Raw genomic sequence first — 22,839 nt, 5'->3', positions numbered from 1 at the left:
CCCTCCCCGACCGTGATGCAACAATTTATAGCAACACGCTGTGAGTGGTTGTGCTAGTTGTGCTGTTCTGCAACGCAATGGGAAGGAGCCGGGTAAAGGTAGCAATTTGAATTTAATAAAGATCTTGTTGTTTTTATAGCGCACCGCGCGATCGGATTGATTTATGAGGGCCTCTGCATTTACTGCTGGCATGGCAAGCGCGTGATTGGATGCATGCGATGGCTGTTTTCATTTAATTATTGTTAGGAAATTCAGCTCGAGCTCCGACACCGATCGAATTAATCAGCGTTTCGCTATTCATTGCAAAAAAGCACCACACTACATCACCATTACAGATCAAGGGACTAATTAAAAGTGTTTGAAAATAGCTTCACCAAACCACCAGCGTTGTGCTGCGCTGCAAATTGGTTATTGTAATGTTATTAAATAAAAAGCCCTCCAGCATCCCATTCTTTCGCTGACGCATAAATTTAATTTACGACGCCGCTTGAGCGGTTGAGAAACGGTTCAATAATTTCAGCTGCATTTTACTTCGTCCGCCCAGTTCGCCCATTTTCCACCCATCCATCAAAACTCAGGCACTCAATCTGGAACGAATGCAATTATGGCACACAGTGACGAATGAATTTTCAATTTATTCTTCAGAGGGAACTACTATAACTCGCACACATACACACCATCAGCGCAAAAAAAGAAGATAATTTATATTACATTGAATGCAATTAAACGGCACATAACTCCTTCCCTGCCCCAAAATCCGCGCTTGATGCATGAAATCGTCGTTTGGCACATTGCAATTTTCGTCCACTGGGTCATCGAGCACGCAGAACTGAGCTCAATACAGGGTTTTACAAGTCAGAATAGAATGTCAGCAAAACAATTTCAGAAGCTCAAGATTCACTTTAGCTGTCAAACGTTGTTGTTTCACCGCACCGATGCTATTTTCAATAGCGCAATTTGATTTTTAAAACGCTCAAGTTGTTTTTTTAGAGGCTTTCGCATCGTTTTGCAAATTCAAACACTCATTTTTAGATTATATGATTGAGATCAATGCTTTTATTCATTTAAGCATTATATTTATGAAATATTACGTATTTATGGTAAAAATGGCGATTTTCTGTGCAAAAAGCTACATAAACATTGTACATGTTTACATACGCAAGTGCTCGTAGCTTTTTGCACAGAAACACTCATTTTTTACAATAAATATGTAATGTTTCATAAATATAACGCTAGAAATGCACTAAATAATTGATTTGTATACAAATAATCTAAAAATGAGTGTTTGAATTTGCAAAACGATGCGAAAGGGCTCTAAAAAAACAACTTGAGCGATTTAAAAATCAAATTGCGCTATTGAAAATAGCATCGGTGCGGTGAAACAACAACGTTTGACAGCTAAACTGCATGTTGAGCTTCTGAAATTGTTTTGCTGACATTCGATTCTGACTTGTAAAACCCTGTAAATCGGCCAGCATTTAATCTTGCATTTTATACATGCCGCTACAATCTCATCAATTCGATTTGGTGAATATGGCGGCGACGGTGCGAGCGGAACACCGAAACATGTGAATGTTCTTATAATTACCGACACACTTTTCACCAATATTTTCGCACCGATCGTGTGTGAAACGAGCCGTCATAATCTGCCAGCCATTGTATTTATTTCACTGTCAACAGCATACTGTCAAACAGCTGAAAGCGCAGAAATTGATTTTATCTTGCAGCGAGGATATTCCGAATACGAGAGATCCACACGTTCGATCCAACTTGTATCCAACATCTCGAGGTTTTGTTTTTCAACGACACTCAAATGACAACAGCAAATTCCATTATGCTTTCTATGATTTTATGCATCGACATACCCTGATAAAAACCAATTGACATTGGAACGAACTACTGTCAGCTTTCGCGGAACGATGCCAAATCGAACCAATAAGCAGAGATGTGTTTAGTAGCGGATTACAACCGCTTACTGCAGGTTCCCCGGTGTGACCTACAATTTTGGCCCATTTCCGAATGCTGACACGCCGGGCCAAACCGTGACCCCTATGACTGCTGATGGGTATGATATTTTAACATCCATCCAGGGCCACATTCTCCATTCCGGCCGACGAATTGAACTAAATTCATGGGAATTGGCTCATTTGGAGCCTGGCCCCGGCCTGGACCGGTCCGGTACACATCTGTGGTCTGACAGTTTCAATTGCTCTTACTGTTTCTGCCACTCGAATTCTGCTGCTGCTACCACTCGTACCAGTCTGGCAAACGTGCTTCAAACTCACGTGCCCTTGCCGAGCTCGCGCCCGGCATCCGCAAGCATCCAGCAGGCCAGTAGTAGCATCCGTGATGAGAATGGTAAAAGTGCGCACCAGCGGAGGGTTTCTGGGAAAAGTTTATCATACTTGCGCTGGAGAATGTTCTGGCGTTTCTCCGGGCTACGAGGCCTGTGGTGCTGCACGGCCAATGTGTGCCGAGCAGGCGCGCGTCCACCATGATTTATTCAAGTGAGTGTACATTACGGCCAAATCACAAGCGGCGATAAAATGTGAGTTGATTTGCACTCCTTCCTACGAGAAAGGGAAGTGGATGAAATGAAATGTAGCAATTTGAAATCGGTAGATGATAGCGAGCAATGACGGTAGGTTCCTTGTCAAATTATTGAGATTCGCTATACCATGAATTGCAAATGTCTAATGCAAAGGCATTAAAGGTTAATATACTGTTAGCGGAAATATGTTGTTTTATATTCGAAAATAAAGTCAAATGTAATATTCACAACTACAAAAAGTGTAGTCATTCCATTGAAGCACAATTCAGTAAAATTGTTTCAAAACATTTTTTCGGACAAATTGTCTTGGCGTCTTTTTAAGGCCGGGCTACATTGATCGTACTCGCAAGCGTAATTTTGATTTTCACTAGCGCATCTGGCGGCGACTGGTGGAAGCTATTTTTGGTTATCCAGGGAATGGTCATGCCGGATCTCAAAATTAAGTAGTTTTTCCATCGTTTTCCATTGCAAAAATGGATGCAATGCGTGGAAAACATGTGTATCTACGTTTTACAAAACTTTTCTCCTCCGTTTTTAGTAAAAAACATGGAAAAATAACGTATTTTCTGAAGCGGCTCCAAATTGTTTGGCAAAATGCTTCGGTCAGCCGCCGCCAGATGCGCTAGTGAAAATCAAAATTACGCTTGCGAGTACGATCAATGTAGCCCGGCCTTTACAATAAAAAATCATTAAAGTATGTCACAGCGCACTTAGTAACATCAAACTGAGAGTTTCAAGGAAAATACATATTCAAGGCCTGTTTGTACGTAAACAACACAATATAGATCCACACATTAACAACAAATGTATCGTATCGTATTAAACTCCAACAGACTTTGTTTATTCAAACCAATATTTGTACTTCCCCATAATACACACAGCGCAAAATACAATCCCGTTAAATCGCTGTTCAAAAACTCATTCTATATAGATGTTTTCCTCTGCAAAAAGCGTTAGACTCGGTATCAACAAAGACATGCCAATTTGAGTCTTAGTTATCGATATTGCCAATATTGTATTCTGATATTTCCGTCGTGCCTTACCGGATCATATGACCATTATCTCAAACTTCTGAGATATAATGAAAAGATTACTAGCCCAACAACATTAAACATTGATAGTTTCTAATAGTAATTAATTAACCTATTACTCAATAAAACTACCATGGCACTGTTCTTCCAAGTCACGATCGCTGGAAGTAATATTTTTAAGAATTGCGACAACTAATTTTGAAAACTGAAGATTTGATATTATTTACTTGATTTATTCACACTTCAAATTCAAATTTTTTCAATATCAACACGACAATGGATTGTTTCTTTGGACCATTCGTTTATCTTGCCTAAAGTACATCGCTAAATTATGAAAATATTCTACAAGTTCGTCATTCACCCTGTCTTGCGGTCTTTCATGTTCCCCAGCACATAAAAACATGCTTTAATTACAACATTTGTATAAGCAGGTCGATCGGTCTTGTCGGTCCATTTGAAACATTTCCTCAAAACGCTCCCTCCCATACCATGGAACACGGCACCAATCCTTTCTCAATCAAACACAATAAAGAACACGTTTTCTTGCTTCAATATTCATTACCAAACATGGCCATAACTCTTCACGGAAACACGGTTCGCATTCTGAATCAATCTATTTCGAAGTGGGCCATGATTGTGTTCCATTCGTCGCATCCCTACCCACGAGAATCCCAAAGCCTTGCCCCGTATCTTCATCACTGCTTACGGGAGTAAAATTAGATTTAGTAACAAAATTCTCCAATTAACTCACAGCAAGCGCAGCAACATTGTTCGCCTGATCGTCGAGCTTCGGAGGTTTGCCGCGTTTCTAGGCCGGCAATAAAATCCTTCTCCCTGGTGTGTCCCGTGTCCGGTTTCGCGATTGGACGTGCGATGCTTCCGACGTTCCGAAAAAAAAGAACCAATGCCAACAACCTCAAAACCTCAAACCCAACGAAGAAATTGACATTAGTTCGCGGTTTGGAAACAGTCCGCGGTTTGGGAACAGAGGGAAAACCGGACCGACGGTCCCTCGGCGGATGGGATGAAACAACACAACAAGCCGTCATCGCCTGGCTTGAAACTGAAGCCTGCTTATGTATATGAAATAAATATTAATTCGATTCGTACCCCGAGCTTGTAAAGCGCGATGTAAATTGTGTTGCGGGTGGTGTGCTGCTCCTCTCGCTCGTGTTGTTGTGTACGGCCGACGTGGACCCGCATTTGTGGCGAAACGCTCACTTGTCTGGCTTCGAAGCCCTGTTCGGTTTTTCGTGCCAAAAAGGTTCGCTACTTTGTAGCGCTCACGTCGCACAAATGGCTTCGCTCTTGGCTGGCCGCATTTTCTTAGGACGTTTGCCCACAAAAACCGCCACCGTTGTTCGCCATTCGAATGTTCGAAAGTTCTGTGAAACTTCAAACGCAGCACCAGCCAGCCAGCAACATGCAGCCTGGTACAGAGTTTGTTTATAGCACCATCACAACTGCCTGCACATCCATCTTTTGCAAAGAAGTTTCGGAGAGGATATTCGTCTCTCTCTGCACTACCTCTAGCACAGCATCGCCAGCGTATCCTGTGCGTTGGAGATAATCAGCAAACGTCTCCATAGAAGAACCAGATCCCTCACTCAACCCCGCAGCAGGAGAAGCACGATATCATTACAGAGCAGAGCGTTTATTTCGCCCCATAAAAGAAGCTCTTGCCAGCCGGCGCACTGTGTCCCGGGTGGTTTCTCGCTCAGCTTGCTGCTTCGTAGCTATCTTGCCAAGCGTAAGATAAATAGAAACGATAATTAATTCGAAATTGTTCGCATCGACATCGTTGCCGGCGTCGTCGACGTCGCTATCCGACTGCTACTTGCCAGAGCCGGGACAGCCCGACAGCTCAAAGGCTTTTCATTTCCTTGGAGATATCCATCCATGGGGCGAGATACTCACACTCATCAAAGACGCGCTATTTATGCGCAGCTTTCATCATCCCCCAGTCGGCAGCGTCTGAACCGGGACTGCCGTCGAAACCGAGTGCAAAAACCGATCTATCGGAGGAAAACGGTATCCCCGGACGGTGGCAACGAAGAGCGCACGGTAAATAAAACCAAAAACATCCCGACGCTAGAGCTCTCCGCACGTTCTTGATGTGTACTGGCACGTACACACACACACAGTTTTGCAGCACTCAAGCAGGAAGTGGAGTTGTTTAAATATTGTACGAGCAGAATAAATAAGTTTAGCACAGTCGCTTCCTTTCCACGGCACCCCACTTCTTCCCCGACTCTTCCGGTTGTTTTCACTTGTACGTTCGCATTTGCTTCCCAGCAATCTTACGTCTTCTTGCGAAAGAACTTTCGCAGCAACAATAAAGTAACATTCCAGCACCGTCCATCGGCCACATTTCACTATTTGCTGAATGGCACCTCAATAAAGCTAGAGGAGAGGTTGTTTTTCATTCCAATCTCAACTTAGAGACGCAAGCGCACCGGAAAAGCGTTTTAAATCTTCAACATACATTCCTACTTCTGAGAAATGAAAAAATGAAACGAAACAGTTAGGGACAAAAAGGCGAAACATAATCGCCCGGTTATATATATCTAAGGACCTTTCTTTGTCCGCTCGCTCAGACCTGACCCATCTCTGTCTTTCTCTTTTCCCTTCGCTACGCTTTTGAATATGATGATAAATTGCTTCCTATTCACATTTCGCACAATCCGTCCGTCCGTTTGTCTCAGAATGTGCATCCAAATTTGCAGCAACGCCCAAGACTCGACCATGCTCGACCATTGACGAAACAAAAAAACGCACAAATATAGTAATTAATAGCATTGGCTTCCAGCAGACTGCTGTGACAACGGCTTTTAAAAATACCGGAAAGCAAAATTGGGCTTTTCTTACAACCTTTCGCAAACGGGCTCATTTCTACGGGGTAGTAAATGAAGCTTTTCTAAGAAATCCCATTAGTGTTTCCTTCCATTCAATGGAATTTCCAATATCCATTGACATGCATGAAAGATCTAGATAATATGTTATCTGTTTCATCCAAAAAACCACGACCTTTCCTTGTTTTTGAGGACGTTTCGCCATTCATCTGCACATGGGAGACTGGGATCAGTGTCATCACTGCAACACCCCATTATGACATCGATTGTATTTTGTGCTCTCAAAACATCCTCCATACCCAGCAGAGCCTTAGACACCATCACGCACATAACATCCTCATAAATTACGGCTCCGTTTCTAGAAACTCCAAAACCAAATGCCCCCAGAGATCTATCCCAGCGTCTCTGGGGTGAAATGGACGACCAGCCGTGTTTTTATGCAAATCAGCTCGTTACCTCCGATTTGGGCACCAAGTCACCCCTGCAGAAGAATGCAGCCGACAAAAGGGGGCTGCAGCTAATGCAAAAAGAAAGAAAAACACGCACACAAATTCCCACCCCAGTGCGATCACTCCTGCTGGAGGGGAAGGGGGACGCGCACACAGCCACCGCACCCTTAAATGGTCGTCGTCGCGTCCATATGTACTCGGCCGCCCCTATCTTTATCGTTTTATTGCATAAAAACATTATCACCTGGCGTAGAAGTAGTAGAGCAGCGGGACATCCCGATGCACCGATAACGTCCGACGACGACGACGACGACCAAACCCGGACGCATTCCGCAAACGCGCGCTACGGCGAAGAACATGCGGCCATCGTAATAATCAACCAGCCCGAAAAGCTGGGTGTAATTAGCCCGGCTCGGGGGGAGGGCGCACACCATTTGGGGCGAGCCGTTTTACAAACCCGCCTGGACGCATCATCACCATCATCACCGATTGGACAGCTGCGGCGGACGTGCCGATCAAGCCGGTCGCTCCTAATCATGGTGGTCGCGGACCATTCATCTTTTGGACTGCTGTGACCTTCCCCGGTGATTGAGCTTTTCGATGCGTGTGTCACTTGCAGTTGCAGTCAATGCAACACTTGCACACAAACACAATTCTGCACCGTTGACGCGGTCCCATGGGCCAGGCCATGCCGTGAAGGGTCCTCCCTTTTCGATCGTTTACATTTTTCCCGTCCCATCCGTTACCGTTATTTATGGACACTAATTGCGCGCTTTGGCAGGCCCGGTTTCGATGTTATGCGATGGTTTCGCGACGAAACAAAGCGGAAAGAAATTCGTTCCGGCTCACCGTATGCGCGCGATCGATCGCTGGTTGGCTGGCTGGCTGTGTAATAATAAACACTAGCACCGCGTTTCGCTTTAATTTAATGAAACATCATAGCTCTCCCCGCTGCATTGATCAGCACTTTTTTGTTTGTTGTTGATTGTTCGTCATCATGTTACAGTCGTCGCTGGTACAATTAAAGATTGCAAATTATTTGTGGCTCGCATTGCACCATTCCTCGCCAAACTTGTAAAAAACAAACGCCAGCCCTCTGAACAGACGCAACACGAGCGTCCGGCTAAAGGCTTCGTCAGCGGGCTAATTAGAGCAGCGAATGGTAATTTAGAAGGTGCGTTTTTTCCCCTTCTACTCACTTCCCACAGTGGTGAGTCATGGCTTGCACACGCTTGTGTGACATTGGAGCAGCAAACAGAGGCAAATGGATTACTGCTTTTCGCTGTAAAAAGTCGCGTCGGTGTGGCAGACGTGAAATTGGAGCTGTGATCAATTATTCGCGCAATCGCATGAAGCCATTAAACCCGCACTGATATCGTCGTGCCGTTAAGATGACTAAGGTTGGTCGGTCACCCCAGGCAGGAGGGGTGATGTTTCGAAAGGTTTAATGTGTAATTTTAATAACACGCTACCGGCTGCATACTACCCGATGCTGTCGATGTGTCAAATGCAAGCGTGCTGGAACTCGCCGCGAACACGTTTGCTGTTCGCAACAAAATTTACAAGGAAATCCTGTAGCTACCCATGAACGGCGTGACTCTTGAAACGGGCTCGCACTTCTCGTCCTCGCCAAAACGAACCGTTGACACTTTGTTGGCACATGTTTCGAAAGTTGTATTCGTGTCTAAGATAGTGATGATTTAGATCGGCCCCGATACGATAAACACCGACGTGGACTGGTTCTAGTTCTTTGTCCCCGACGTTTCGAAGCGAGCGAGAATGATCCTAAAAAAGTGAAACCACAACAAAAAAAACATAATTGCATTTCTGTGGCACTGTTTAATGTTCATTCTCTCCACTGTGCTCAGCCCATTATGAATGTAAAAAATGTCAGAGAGAGAGAGAGAGGGAGAGAGAGAGGGAAAGCAAAAAAGCACATAACGGCAGCGCGATTGCAATAGATGCACATAAATGGAAAATGCCTTTCATCCTCGAGCGTGTCACACAAAAACACACGATTTCCGCTTTTCGAAAACCTCCGAACCTGCGAAGAGAATCACCATGACGAAAGGGGAAATAATTACCCGCTCGTCGCCACTACCCCCCCCCAAGCCCCGTGGCCATGTCGAACAAATGCTACCAATTTAAGAGATAGCGTCATCATTGATGGAAAATGCCCCGCGGGAGATAAACTTGAATGAAAAAACCCAATGGGCCTGAATTACAAAGGCCCTGTATGGTGGTGCGTGAGCGATTCAATGTGATTCTCATCGAAAGGGAACACACACACACGCGACACTACAATCTGTCGCTCGGTGGTATTAATCGTTATCTTCCCCTGCCAGCCTGAGACCGGAAAACGCGACATTACCAACAGCCAACGGGTACGGGGGCATCTCGCCCAGGGGACGTGGAGCATTTTAAGATGCTAATGAAGTTAGCAGGTTTACGCAGTCAAGGCAGCAGCTCTCTCTGCGTAACGCGAGAATTCCAAATGATGAAATGTCCCCCCCCCCCCCCACCCCCCCCACCACGACCCTCACGAGTGCACAACTTTGTTGTGCGTATGTGCTGCGCTGTTGGTGCTATTACTTAGGTCTTATTTCGTTTCAGCCTTTTTCTTCACATGCGCGGAACTTTTATTACAGCCATTGGGGCTTGTCGCAAGCGTCACGTTGCCAAAGTCCACCAGACTGGACTGAAGGCGTTTGGCCTGGTAATTACATTAATACGAGCTGGCCCCCCTGCGCCATTAGTGGGCCAGTGTGCGCGCGGAACGGCCCCGTAAGGCGATCATCATCATCATCTTCTTAGAACCCCTAGTAATGAGTCATTCGACCGTGCGTGACACCGTGATGGAGAAGTTTTCGGGTCGCCGTTTCGTAACTGGCACCGTGTTTTTTTTCTTCTTTTTTGCACCCCCTCAGCCTGCGCAACCACCCCGTTGAGGCCACCCGAGAGCCGTGGCACGTCTCGGTTGCGCTGGATGGTGAAAGTGGTCGTTGCACGCCGGGTTGTTTGTACACGCGCACGCCAGCCAGCAGCTAGTGGGAAGAAAAGCTGCTTGCCACATCCATGTGCACATCGTTAGCTTGCTGTTTATCGAGTTATTATAATTCTCACGCACCACCCCGCCGGCCGGAAACGAGGGGTTTTGGGGGCATTATTGTGCGCCATCTGCCAGCGTCTTCCGGCAAACCATTTTGAAACAACCCCGAGCGATTATCGTTTTAATTTATCACCTTCGTGAGGATTAAACGAATGAAATGCTGGCACACACACACACGAGCGCGAGCATAAAATAAACCTGCCACGGCGTGAAATGTTAAGTCAACATGCTGCAAACGATTTCTGTTGCAAATGGCAAATCCACAAGCTGGAAATTCAAAATCCTCGTTTCGGCGAAGCTTTCTTCTTCCCATTTGCGACGAGGACACTTAGACACACACATACACACGTACCGAGACAGTTCCATTCACGAGCAAAAACAGAAAGTTTTAGACAAATATACGCAGACATGGTCCGAGGGCGACAAACGTGTTTCGTTAAACAAAATCATACTAATTAACATTGAAAATGTTTGTGCACAGGTTGGGTGTGGTTGGCGCTGACATGGAGTCTCGCCCGCGTCCCGCCGGGTATGCTCCCTAAGCGGACGAACAAACGAGCATTCCAATCATTCGATCAATCCAGCAGCTATGCTCACCTCCCGATGATCATTGGCTAAGGCGAGTGGTTGGTAAAGGTTTTTTTTTTTTTTTGGTACGCGCCCGTGTGTATGTTGGTAGACAGGCGGCCCACGAACGACACAGCGTATTGACAACACAAGAACATGCCAGCCAGGGTGAAATAATACATATCCAAAATTTAATTTGTCCCACGTGACAGATGACAGGAGAGCCGAAGCCGCCCGTTCGAAAACTTCCTGCTCCATCTAATCCTATTTTCGCTCCTCCATCCACCACCTTACTGCTGTTAAACCAGGTCCGCCAGTGTTCCGTTGGCGACTCAGGACTGCCGGTACTGAGGGGAGCACGGTTGGGGGGAGGCCTGCACTATAGGTAGATGACAAATCCATTCGAATCACTCTTGGCTGGTTCCGAAGCCGAGCTGCATAATGGAGGGAATGGAGAAAAAAGCACCAACACACATCGGGCGGATGTCGCCATTCCCATGTTTCATCCGACTTTGCTGGAGGAAAGAACTTGGAAATACTTCCAACGATGAGTGGCTTCATCACACCCCGAAGCAGCATCATGTGAGGGTGTGTGTGTGTGTGTGCGAGTAGCAAAATTTGGCCAACTGTGGCCATGAATATTCAATTTCCTGATGCTCCTTGGTGTCGTTGTCGTCGTCGTCGTCGAACGTAGGCCTTCAGCCGAGTTTGCCACACTTTCCCGGCGGTACATTTTGCCCGTGGCCTTCTAGCCCAACTGTCAAACTTATCTTGTCGTCTCTTTGCACCAGAGCCTAGCCGCAGTCGTTGCCGAAAGTTGGCTGGTCTCCTCCTGGCGCTCCTCCTATGACACAAGTCACAGACACACACGAATGTCAAACCTCCCACCGAACACATAAGCAATTCAGCAATCCACCGACACACCGGTATGCATGCGTGGTTCCAACAATCTCTCGGCTCGCCCCTGAATAACGGTGATGGCGCAGCTCAAAAGGTTTGGCCAGATGAGGGGTTAGACGAGTGGCATGGTGAAGAAACAAAAGAAAGTTAAATATGAAAACATTTGAATATACACGTCGTCATCGAATCGAATTTGCATGCAAACGGATTGATGGAATTCCAAACCGAGGCGTCTACGAAACGACTGCTTTGTGCCGTTTGCTCCCGGCTCGCGAATGTGCATGACTGGTTGGTTGGTTGGATGGCTGCCGCTGTCATACACTTCCGGTTCTTGCCATTTGTCGCACTTGCCTACGCCGATTCGGTTTTGGAATCCAATTTCCATTTTTCATTTCATGTCGCTCTGGCCTCTCACGGAGCCGCTTTAAATTTCTAATACACCAAGACCTTTGCCAGCAACTACTACTATATCTACTTATACTACAACGCGTGTGCGTCACTACATCTCTCGGTGCTATTTCCGGTTCCGCTCGTTCCGAAAATGAAGTGAGCGGACGCGGAACAGATGATATTGAAGTTGGTTCCCAGAGTTCGAGTAGATTTGACGACGACATCAACGACGATGACCGGGTGTGTAGGAGATTAGAATTTCAAAGTCGATGGTTTTTGGAATGTCCTTTGAAGTTGCACAAGAGATTGGAAAGAAGAGTTTAAACAAGGAGTAAAATCAAAAGTTTGCTAGAAATTCTTATGACATCTTGGAGACATCTTCAAGACCATTATTTCAATATGACCTGAATTTCGCTTAGTCAAACGCAAATAAATTCAGAAAATGAGTTCTTATTAAAACTTAAACTTCAAACAATAACTTAAATCTCGTTGACGGCAATATACCTTTTCTCGTGCTACACACAATGTTGATGGGTCATCGAAAAACCTCGGCGATGACACCGTAAGCTCCCCGGCCTCCACATGCTTTGGTTTTATTTTGAAATTTAATTAGTGCCAGTCGCTGGAAAAGCTTACCACTGGTCAGGTTAATGTAATTTAGAGACAGCTTTCTTGGAATCATGCTCATGTTGCAGAAAGTGCTCGCCAAAGTGCCCACGTAACTAGGCGCAGAAATGTCTTCCCCACGTACCGTGTCCCCAATGTTCCCGTCTGAATGTCTGAAATGCTCCAGGGAAGTAGTTTCCTTTGCCTTTTTAAAAATAAATATTGCAACCGGGCGTCGTCGTTTGTCGTCGACGCAGTAGCAGATTACCGGTCGTCCAATGACAAAATAGTACACGTACCAGCGACATTTGATACCCAACCGGTGGATAGAGCGACGCTGTACCTCTATCGGGGGACTTGCGCTAGCTGGTCGGCCACAACACAACACACAAGGGCACACGCGATGGTCCAGACACTGGCCCAGAGATGGCTGCAACGGGAAACAAGACATCCTGTGAATTATGTTTGCACTCACGGCATGCCCGCGTCCGTCCTTCTGCGTTCCCGCGGACACACTCGCCCACTGGAGACCCGCAGGTGCAGGGGCTCTCTCTTTCTCTCTCTCCGTCGAGGACAGGGTCTTGCGGCGGTGCAGTATCGGACACAGCGAAACACCCGTCGCCCCTGCTCGATTGGAAGACAGCACTGGCGATAAGAAAGGGAAAATGAGAAGGAGAGTATCCAGCACCAAAACAACGCCACGGTGACACATTCGGTCTCGGCATCCATTGAGGTGACACAAAGCAAATATTTGATGACGAAATGGAATTTTGTGTATGTGAAAATAAAACTCACACACACACAGGTATGGCGAGTGACACATTCTAAAGTGGAGATAGTGAGGGAAGTCGGGAGGTTGGTAATCTTTCCTTCCAAGCTGGGCTGGGAGGGCTGGTACCCAAGCAAAGCAAAACCTCATCCTCAGCTAAAGGTGACAGAAAGAACGATGTAAAATAATAATAAAAAAACACCGTAAAACCTTCCTACTCGCAACAAACATGACAGTGCTGCGATTGCAAGGGAACCACGATCGGAGAGGACACACCGGGCGTGTGGGACAGAACAAAAAGAAACAACCCCTTTCCGGAGCACCGAGGTGGACACACAGGCCACAGACCATCGCAACAACAACAGCAGCACCGCCGTGTGAAGGAGAAATACGCACGGGCAGCGACTTTTGGATTGGACCTCGTGACAGACTTACTAACAAGCTGAAATTGTTATGCTGAGGAAATAAAAATAAACGGTCGCCCCCTGTCGACCCGCCAGCCTGTCTCATTTTCTCACCCCTCTTGCACGCCCCACAACAACCCACCCCCCTCCCCCTCGCACACACAATGTGAGGTGTTTGTAAGTGGCAGAATTCTAAGTATGGTTTGGAAATGTATTTATTTTGAACGCAGAAGGCAGCAGGCCAAACCCGCCGGCGACACGGCAACCGGCAACCTTGATTCCCCCCTCTTCCCCACTCCCCTCTCGCAACGGCCCAAAACACGTTGCTGTGCCATGAGCGCGCGCTCGAAAATGGTTGCGTTTTTGCCCGATTTGCGCTGTCGGCTGTCGAAAATCTTTAATGCGTGCCTCCAAATTTGCAAGTCACTCGCAGTCGAACGCAGTCGAGGCTTGGCGGGGACACGGACTACCGTTCGGTTCCGTCGAGCCGTGATGTCAGTAAATCAACATGAAATTAGGCCAACCGACAGCGCACAGGAAACATGATCACAGCTGCTGCTGCGCGCCGTTTTATACTTCTTTGCGGGCGTCGCTTTCGACACTCTGGTTTTCTCCTACGAAATGATACTCTCACGCGGTTTTCGCCACTCTTACCCATGCGTATGTGAATTGTCATAATTTTTAATCAAATTTACTGTTCACAAAGTGGCCCTGTAGGCGCACCGTGTCAAGCAACAGCGCGCGTTCTGTCTTCAGCATCGAGCTCATTGTAGATCGAAAGGATAAAGCCGTGTAGCGAGACAAGGATCGACCACCGACGGGCCTCTAATGAACCGGGCCGACGGGGTTTTGTACCAAAGGGGGTTCGTGGCTGGGTACGCGTTCATAGACGAAACGGAGCGTCCCTCACGTTGCTGCAATCAGATCCGAGCGATCTGGGAGCGTTTGCGCCACAGTTGTGTTCCAAGCGATTGCATATTGCCCCGTCCTAGGGCCCCCGTTCGATAGCAATCGCACGATGGATGATGGTTCAAATTACGCCAAACAACACCGTTGCATCAGCTGGCAACGGAACGGGTGTACATGTACACTCCCCGCCCGTACCGATAACCTTTTACGGCCAACGGGCGCACCGCACACCACAATGCCCGTCTGGCAATGGACGAGAGAACGATCACGAGACGAGCCGAGCCCGATAATCTGCCATCTGTTTCGCGTATGAGTGTGTTTTTTCCTTCTTTAGATTCGCAAAAAACACCCCAATTTGGTGGTTTGCTTCTTGGCCACCGCTCCGAACAAGGAACGGCTGACCCCGAAGAAACCGGAGCCACTGCCCGAAATGATGTGTGTTGTTTTGTTTCATTTGAAAAAAAAGCCGCTGATCACTCTGCAAGGAACGGTGCAGTTTACGGTCATCTCTTCACAACATACCGACAACCAATTGCAACCAACATCGAACAGTTCCGGCTGACCTAGAGCGGCGGCAGCCGGCACACGGCGTTTACATAGGCACATCCTTGTAAAATTTATCAAATTCTCATTGCTTTTCGCTTTCGAGCCGCTTTTGTGTTCTGCCCCGGGCCGCCCCGGATGAGAGCGAAGATTGTGCTGCTCGGCATCATTTATGACTATAGCTGCCATCTATCTATCCACGGCCATGGTCGGCTGATTGGCTGACATAGGGACTGGAGAATGCACATCACGGGCTGGCAGGCCTTTTTCCACAGCGCAGAAGGTCCTCTGGACTCCTGCGAAAAGCAATAAAACGGTGTTTGAAAAGAAGCAAAAATAACATTTCTGGTGCGTCATCCCCTATAATGTGTTTTCCTGTCCAACTGGTTCAGCTTTAGAGCACAATCGGCCCAAGATTGTTAAATAAATAAATCGTATTTGCTTGCAATATTAAAAACAAGGCCAAAAAGGGTACACGCGTGAAAAAAAGGGATGCTGAGCACCGTCGGAGTCGTTTTTCTGTCGCCTCTTGTCGCAATGCTGTAAGGCAGTACCGAGGACCGATGCGAGGTTGTTGTTCATGGGAATCGGGGGTACAATAATAAATTGGATTTAGAACTACCGCAGGTCACACCCAACAGCCGTTCGATCCTAATTTGGGCCGGCATTGTAGTGCAAAAGGAAGCTCAGGCTTTTTTACTTCTCCCGTTTTGCAGCGGAAAAAAGGTGATAAATATTTATCTAATACCATCCGCTGCTCCGCTTTTCGTACCAGCCAGATAACAAAAAAACAACAAATCCCGTACCCCTGTTAAATGGGAAAGAATTCACACCATCGTGGTGCGTAAGCTGGATGTATTGCTTGCACCACACCGCCGTGTGTGTAATCATTCACAGCTTTTCGACTCACTGCCGGCAGCAGATCGATTGGCAGCCGATCGCTAACTGTCGGGTGCGGTGTGGGGTATCCGGGGCCAAGCACTTTCGGACCGAGATTCGATAAAAGTGCCAGTTTTGAGATGCTGCGAATGAAGTTACGATATTTGTTCTATTTTCACCCCTTCGCGCAGCGCAGCGTTGGAACCTAGGCCAAAGTTGCCCAAAGTCGATATTGTTTTTGCAGCTCGAGAAAGGGGGGTAGTCTCGCAGCCGGTGTGTGAGAGATTAGATAAAAACAAACCTCAACCTCAAGCCGGGTTTCGACCAATCCACAGCGCAAGGCTGGCGGGATGGACATAAATATGTCAAAAAGCACTGATACGCCCGATACATTATGGAATGTGTTGGAGGAGACGCATCTCTCTCCGGAGCACAGCCGTGTCGGTGTGTCTCGACGGTCGACGATAGGGCGTTCGTGGCGGTGAGCGCAAGATAAGCTAAACATTGAATAATATTTTCCCAAAATTAATGTGTTTTGCCGAGCCGTGGGAGGCAGGGCGGAAAGGTTTGGCATTAAAAATGTTGATGTCTTCAGTGTGTGTGTTCAGCTACAACGGGGGCCCGACGAGCACCACTTCATCGCCCCGCGCTGGGGTGTAATGTAACCGGGTACCAGTGTAAACGTGAGCCATCGAGGCATACAGACCGCAAACAGAGCAGACCCAAATTGCCCGCAATATGTATTCATTATTATCGAATTAAAATTAAATTATATAAACGATCGTGTATGCAATTTGCACTTTGAAATGCGGCACTCGGAATCGATGGAGAATCATTTTGCTTCGGAAAGCCCCCTCCGAAACGGTGCAAAAGTTCGGCCTCGTCTCGAGCGCGGTTATTATTCTAATCGAGCCCGTAATCAAATCTCTCACACGCCCATGACGCTGTGGAGGGACGCACTGATGGAAACCGCGGGGAATAACAACATTGAAGAAAATGCACACACACACACACTCACAATGTGTTATGGATGTTATGTCCACGCGGCGCTACTACTACCCATTTTATGCTACAGATCGCACAACTCCCTGCCTGCCCGGTTCACGATGCGTCACGGCTGCAAGAGCACGTGTGTTACAACTTCCCTCCAATTCGCTGCGAAAGATACACACACCGATCGCAATGTACTGGGGAAGGTGTAACGGAAGAGACTCGGGCCGGCGGCAGTACCAGACCACAGACTGCTGCGCAAGACTGGGGGGCCTATCTTTTTAGCACATGTTCAAAATGCGATTGGCCATGTTAGGCCGCTGCCCCGGCCACGGCCACATTCGCTTCATGTTTTCCCGCCCTTCCCCGGGGCCGCCAGTAGTAGCGGTGGTACGACGAAGAAGAGCTTAGGTTTCGAACAAATTTCACACAAGAGCACGGAGAACGCCACGCAAGAGGCCTCGTTCCCGAAAGCACCGCCACCGTTGCCGAACAACAACCATTAACTAGATCCGCGATAGATCGAACCCCCCGCCCAGCCACCCTACTACCATGCCCTCCCCCAGCAGAAACATCCAGACAGACAGAGAACGGTGTTGCGCTGCTGGTTGCTGCCCTTGCATAAATTTACCAACCCAACAAAACGGAAGAAGACAGACAAAGCCCCAAGCGAAGACGCGCACGGGGCCAAGCGCGAAACGCAGTGGGAAAAAATGCATCCCCCCCTTCTGTCAGTGGATCGAAACATACACAGACATATTACGCAGTACGTACACACGGCACACAATTTATGGAATGAGCATTACACTTTTATTTACACGTTTTTAGCGTTGCTTCGCCTCCAACACCACCCACCGTTGGCATCATCATCAGCAGCAGCATCATCGGGGTGGTGGATGATTATTATGGAACCCGACTTTGTATGAACAGGCGCGCTGGAGGCGCTGTTTAGCACCTGGTGTTGCCTGCTCTGCTGCCATGCCACCACGCCGGCACAAACGAAACTCGTGAGATTGCATTTAATTTCAAACCGCCCCTCCCCGTGAGCCATATGTTTAGACTGTGGCTCCCCCATTCCCCGTGTTTGATTAACTCTTCATTCTTCACGTCGTGACGGGGGGAGGGGGGGTGCACGCAAACCCAAGCGGTGCAACAGGCCGGTATACGTGACCGCTGATGGAAGATGGCACGGAATCGTAGAACGGATCGTCATCGCGCACCGTCAGCAGCTGATCAGCGTCCTCCTGATCGATCGTCCGTACGAGTGTTGGCTTGTTCGAACGATCGGCCCTGCAAGCAAACACAGCCTTGCCTCTTTCTCTCGCTAAGTGTCCGGGATGATTAATACCATCGGCAGGGAGCAGGGAAGGGCGGAAACATTCCCTCCTTAGAGCAGACGTAACAAACGTCACGTCAGTGAGAGCGAACAGAAAACCTCAGCAGATTAACATCGTTGTGTGACATGTGACACCCCGTTGCTTTCCCCAACTCCCCACTCCGCGTGTGCAAGCAGTGTGTAACACATCACATTTTCGGACTTCTCGACCTTCTTCACCGTCCAACCGTGAATGGAAGACGGACGACGAAACGCATTCGCATTTGGGGCCCCCCGATCTCACCACTTCGCTGCCGTGCGCGATAAAGATAACTATCAATTAATGAGGCAATTAACATTTACAACGGAAATAATAAAAACCTTCGTTACCTTCTCGCTATCAATGAAAGGAAAGAAAAAGGCACACAGGCAGCCCCGGCACGGAATGGCCGCAATGTTGGTAAGACACGGATACTACAGACAGACGGCTCGTCATGGAGCCTTGGAGCCACAGCGGGATTAGAAAGGGATTGAGCGATGAGGAACAAGGAAAAAAGATGGTAACGAGGGAGATTTTGGGTTTTCCATCCACCATCAACAAAAACTAAAGCCGATCGTTTTGGGGGGAGAGCCGTGATACTACCCAAAAGTGGTTCCCGTTCCTCAAAATGATATCGATGAACGTTGTTTCTGTATTCTTTCTTAATCCTTTTCAATTATGATAAGTGTGTTGCGCAAAAAAAGCAAAACTGAATGAAAGAAAGAAAGAAACATAAGCGATGCATCATTAATGCCGGTCAGAATGCATTACACACTCGCTCGCGCTCGGATTTAGAGCCGCGTTAATTTGCATTTTTAAAACGTGCTGCCCCCGACCGACCGACCGGATTCCCTCCCCCGGCAAGCGGTGCGTGGCCTGCGAACCAGAAAATCGAGGCCAGCTGTGTGTATGTGTTTGCGTGGCTCACGGAAAGCGAACCACGATGACCACACCGCCACGAAAATTTTGATCGTCTGTGACCATCATTTTTTGCTGCTGCTGTCTTGGATCGGAATGGATCGTTTAGTCGCGTAAGTGTCCGGCGCTGTGGAATTGGAATGTTTCCCATTTTAGTAGGCTGATTTGGCTCGAGGGCTGGGCACGCAGCGGGACTAGATCTTCATAAGGAAGTGTTGTGGTAGAAAGTATCGCCATGTGTTTGGTAAAAATGGTTCGACTGCTTCTCGTCTGACGCTACTTCTACGGAGCGACGGTAGGCAATGTGTCATCATTTTTATGACGCTTTAATGGTTAGGCAATGCGATCGCCAGTTTTATACAGCACAACACAACCGAGAGACGTCGGCTTTGTGATTACTTTAATCCACTTAAATTTATTACATTTGCGCTTGTACAAACAAGACAACGATGCAAGCGCTGGCTGCATTAACATGGCTTCAAAAGGTTTCCTACCCATAGGCCGGACGGTTTTTTTTTAAACTCGCTCCACCATTCAGCCATCTGTGTGTGCGCACAACACAACACATATGCCAATCAAATCATAAATACCACGGCGAGCGAGAGAGGCCAACATTCTGATTGCGATAGGTTAAAATCATAATCATGTTTCAAGCAAGTACGCTTCGGTGCGCGCATGCAACCAAACCTGACTGCTGATTAACACAGTTGCGGCGCAAGAGAAGAAAGGGAGGGAGAGAGAGGAAGGGGCCCTCACTGCTCTTCGTACAGTTATAAGGTTCGTGATGGATTGTGACTGACCGTATCAGCACTTTATCACACTGCAACGCCAGCAGTGCAGCAAGAGCAAAAGCTGAGAACCTTTCCATTGCAGTAAACGGCTCATATTTTATTGATGTCCATATGTCGGTGCGCGCCACCAGCACCAGCACCCCCATTTGGCAATGCGGAGTCCCCCTGGCAAGCTGAACGTGACCGGTCGTTGTCGTTTTACCCGCAGCAAAATGCACTTGCAGTGAAGGGGGGTATCAGTTTTGGTTTAATTTTTAACATCGCCCGGTGTTGGATCGGTTTATCATGGGATTTTGTATTGACATCGCTGATCCTATCGCTCTCCCCCGGCACCACCAAACCAAACCACAACCCCTGAGCACATTCGCACCAACCACAACATTAGCATCATCTGCGCCAGAGCATCGTGTCGTGTCGGGGGGAATTTTAGATTCAATTTTTATTTTAATCATGTTATGCCGGCCCCGTGTGTAGCGGTGCGGGGACGCAAATCCGTCAGCAGAATTATCAATTTTAGCCTCGACGCACTACTAGACAGCGAAATATTAAGCCGCAGCTAATGAGCTGAAGCATGAATAATTAATATTTCGAGGCAATTTTGGGCTGTCGCTTAATATGCATTTTGTCGCTGTTTCTTTTCACCGTTGGGTTTTATTTTATTTCGGTTGTTTTTTTTTTCTTCTTCTTTCTTTTCTCTCGCCATCCCTCGTCCACAGCTTAAGCCTTTGGCCGATTATTGGCGGCAGCCGCGGGACGGTGGTACTGGGCGCTACTTGCCGATGTAAATTTATGGAAAACAAAATAAACGCAACGCAGGATAAAAGTGAAGTTAAATACCTCTTGGATCGAAAGCTGTGGCCCATCGGTGAGGGGGAACACGCGCGATCCTGGGGGCTGTGTCTGAAAGCAAACACAGCAGATGTTGCGCAGATTGTGGGAAAAGTTGCAACTGGGCCTGGCGGTTGAGTTAATGCAATGCACACCAACACCGCGCACCAAGAGTGTGGAAATGGAACATAACGAGTTTGGCACGGAATTGAAGCGGATTGATTTGAGCGTGTATATACCTGAAAGGTCAGCCCTAGGCTAAGACCTCTCGCAGGAACCGCTGGCCGTTCGGCGGGCCCAAGCTCGATTTTAATTTAATTGGTACGTGAACCATGCTGCTGCTGCTTCTGGCCGTGCTTATTAAGATACGGTCACGGTTTGATTCTTCCATCGTGCCCTGGATATATGGTTGTGTGTGTGCGCTTGTGTTTGAGTTTAAGAAAAAATGTTAATAAGAAGTGTGTTTAAGCGTTAAATGGTTCGCCTCTCAGTTGGAAAAATAAATTATGCAAAGAATGGTTATAATGTTAGTTCAGCGATTAAGAAACAAATGGCTACTTGCAAGCCATCACAGCTTAAATGGAAATTTTGCTGTACATACATAAATACACCAAAAATGATTATTCTCAATGCATAAATAAAATTGTGCGGAGCTTACCAAAAGCTTCAGTTTAATTATGCTGCTCGATAATACTCACAGTATTTTTAAAAGTTTTACAATAAGGAACCGAACGTGGAAGCGTATTTAAACAGATAATTTTTAAAGACATACTTTAGAGTATGTATAATTCATGGAATCGTTGAAAATGTTTGATAAATATATTTAATACATATCTATGGCAAGCAAATGCTTGAGTCTCACAAAAGAATAATGCAATAGCTAACAAAGGCGTTCATTAGTACGTTGCCTGTACGTCTAACATTTAAAATTTAATTAGTCGCCAGACACTCCGAACACCCGGTTCATTATCAGAAGTTCTTCCCCCATCGCATGGATCGAAAAGAAGCATTTTAATATATAAATCACCGCTACAAAATCCAAATCTAATCAGCCCAACATTTATTACCCATTCTCGCTCGTTTCAATAACAGCCGTAAATTAACAAAAAGACAAGCGCGTTTTTTACGCTGCCGAGACGCTTCAGAATCAAAATCATCCCACAGCCAGGTTTTGCTGCGGCCCTTCACACCCTTTCAAACCAAGCGACCAAGAAATGCGGAACAAAACAGAACAACCCAACACACCCCGAGAAGCGAAGCTGTCAAGAACAGTCGAAAGCACGCCCGGAGAATGGCACATAAGTGTGAAAAGAAAACCGTGTGCACGCAATGGGGTTGCTGTAGTACGGAGGTGCGGTTTAAATTTTCCTACCCCGAAACGTGTTCGCGTCCAATTTCCGACTCGAATCGCATCCGGCGGCGGCAGTGTGGGGTAGCTCGCGTTCGCTGCTGTGAAGGATTGAAAAATGTAATAAAACCCCAACAAATTTCACGACCCAGCGTGAAACGGTTTTCCACGAACAGCCCCCGCCGTACCCTTCGCGTAACCTGCAAATGTGTTACTGCTCAGCGTGTCGCTTAGAGGGATGGTTTTCCCTTTCCCAGTGGCAGGAGCAGTGTGAGCGGCGGGCTAAAGAACAGGTAACTTTCAAAATGTGAAGAATGGGGTCCCGAGACGAGAGGGCCCATTTGAGCCGCGAGAAGAGTCTCGAGTGTATACGTCAACCACTCGTGCAAACACATACACACGCACACACTCGAAATCCTTCTTTCTTTTGGCTCTTGGTGAGAGCACTCGGCCAGGTTTCGAGGAATGGCGAATGGCCAACCGAGGTAGTTCGAAAATGCAGCTTCTTTACAGCTCGGTGCGAATGCTGCCAACACGGTGCACACACACACACGCACACCGTGCCCCGGCTAGTCAAAATGAGCCACTCTGTGGCATGCATAGCCATAACCCGGCGCGTTTGCGGTTCCAGAGCGCAGTGCTCTAGATTT

The 22,839-nt window shown here is 47.3% G+C and overlaps 1 protein-coding gene across 10 annotated transcripts in view; it reads right to left on the bottom strand.

Moving 5' to 3' along the window:
- The window catches only part of LOC1270888 (mpv17-like protein), a 171,894-nt gene that overhangs the window by 114,222 nt on the left and 34,833 nt on the right, over nucleotides 1-22,839 (bottom strand). The gene's annotated exons all lie outside the window — the stretch shown is intronic.

Source organism: Anopheles gambiae, chromosome 2 (assembly GCF_943734735.2).
Source record: "Anopheles gambiae chromosome 2, idAnoGambNW_F1_1, whole genome shotgun sequence".
Lineage (NCBI taxonomy): Eukaryota > Metazoa > Arthropoda > Insecta > Diptera > Culicidae > Anopheles > Anopheles gambiae.
Note: the sequence above shows the minus strand (reverse complement) of the source record. Positions and strands in the feature narration are given on the sequence as shown.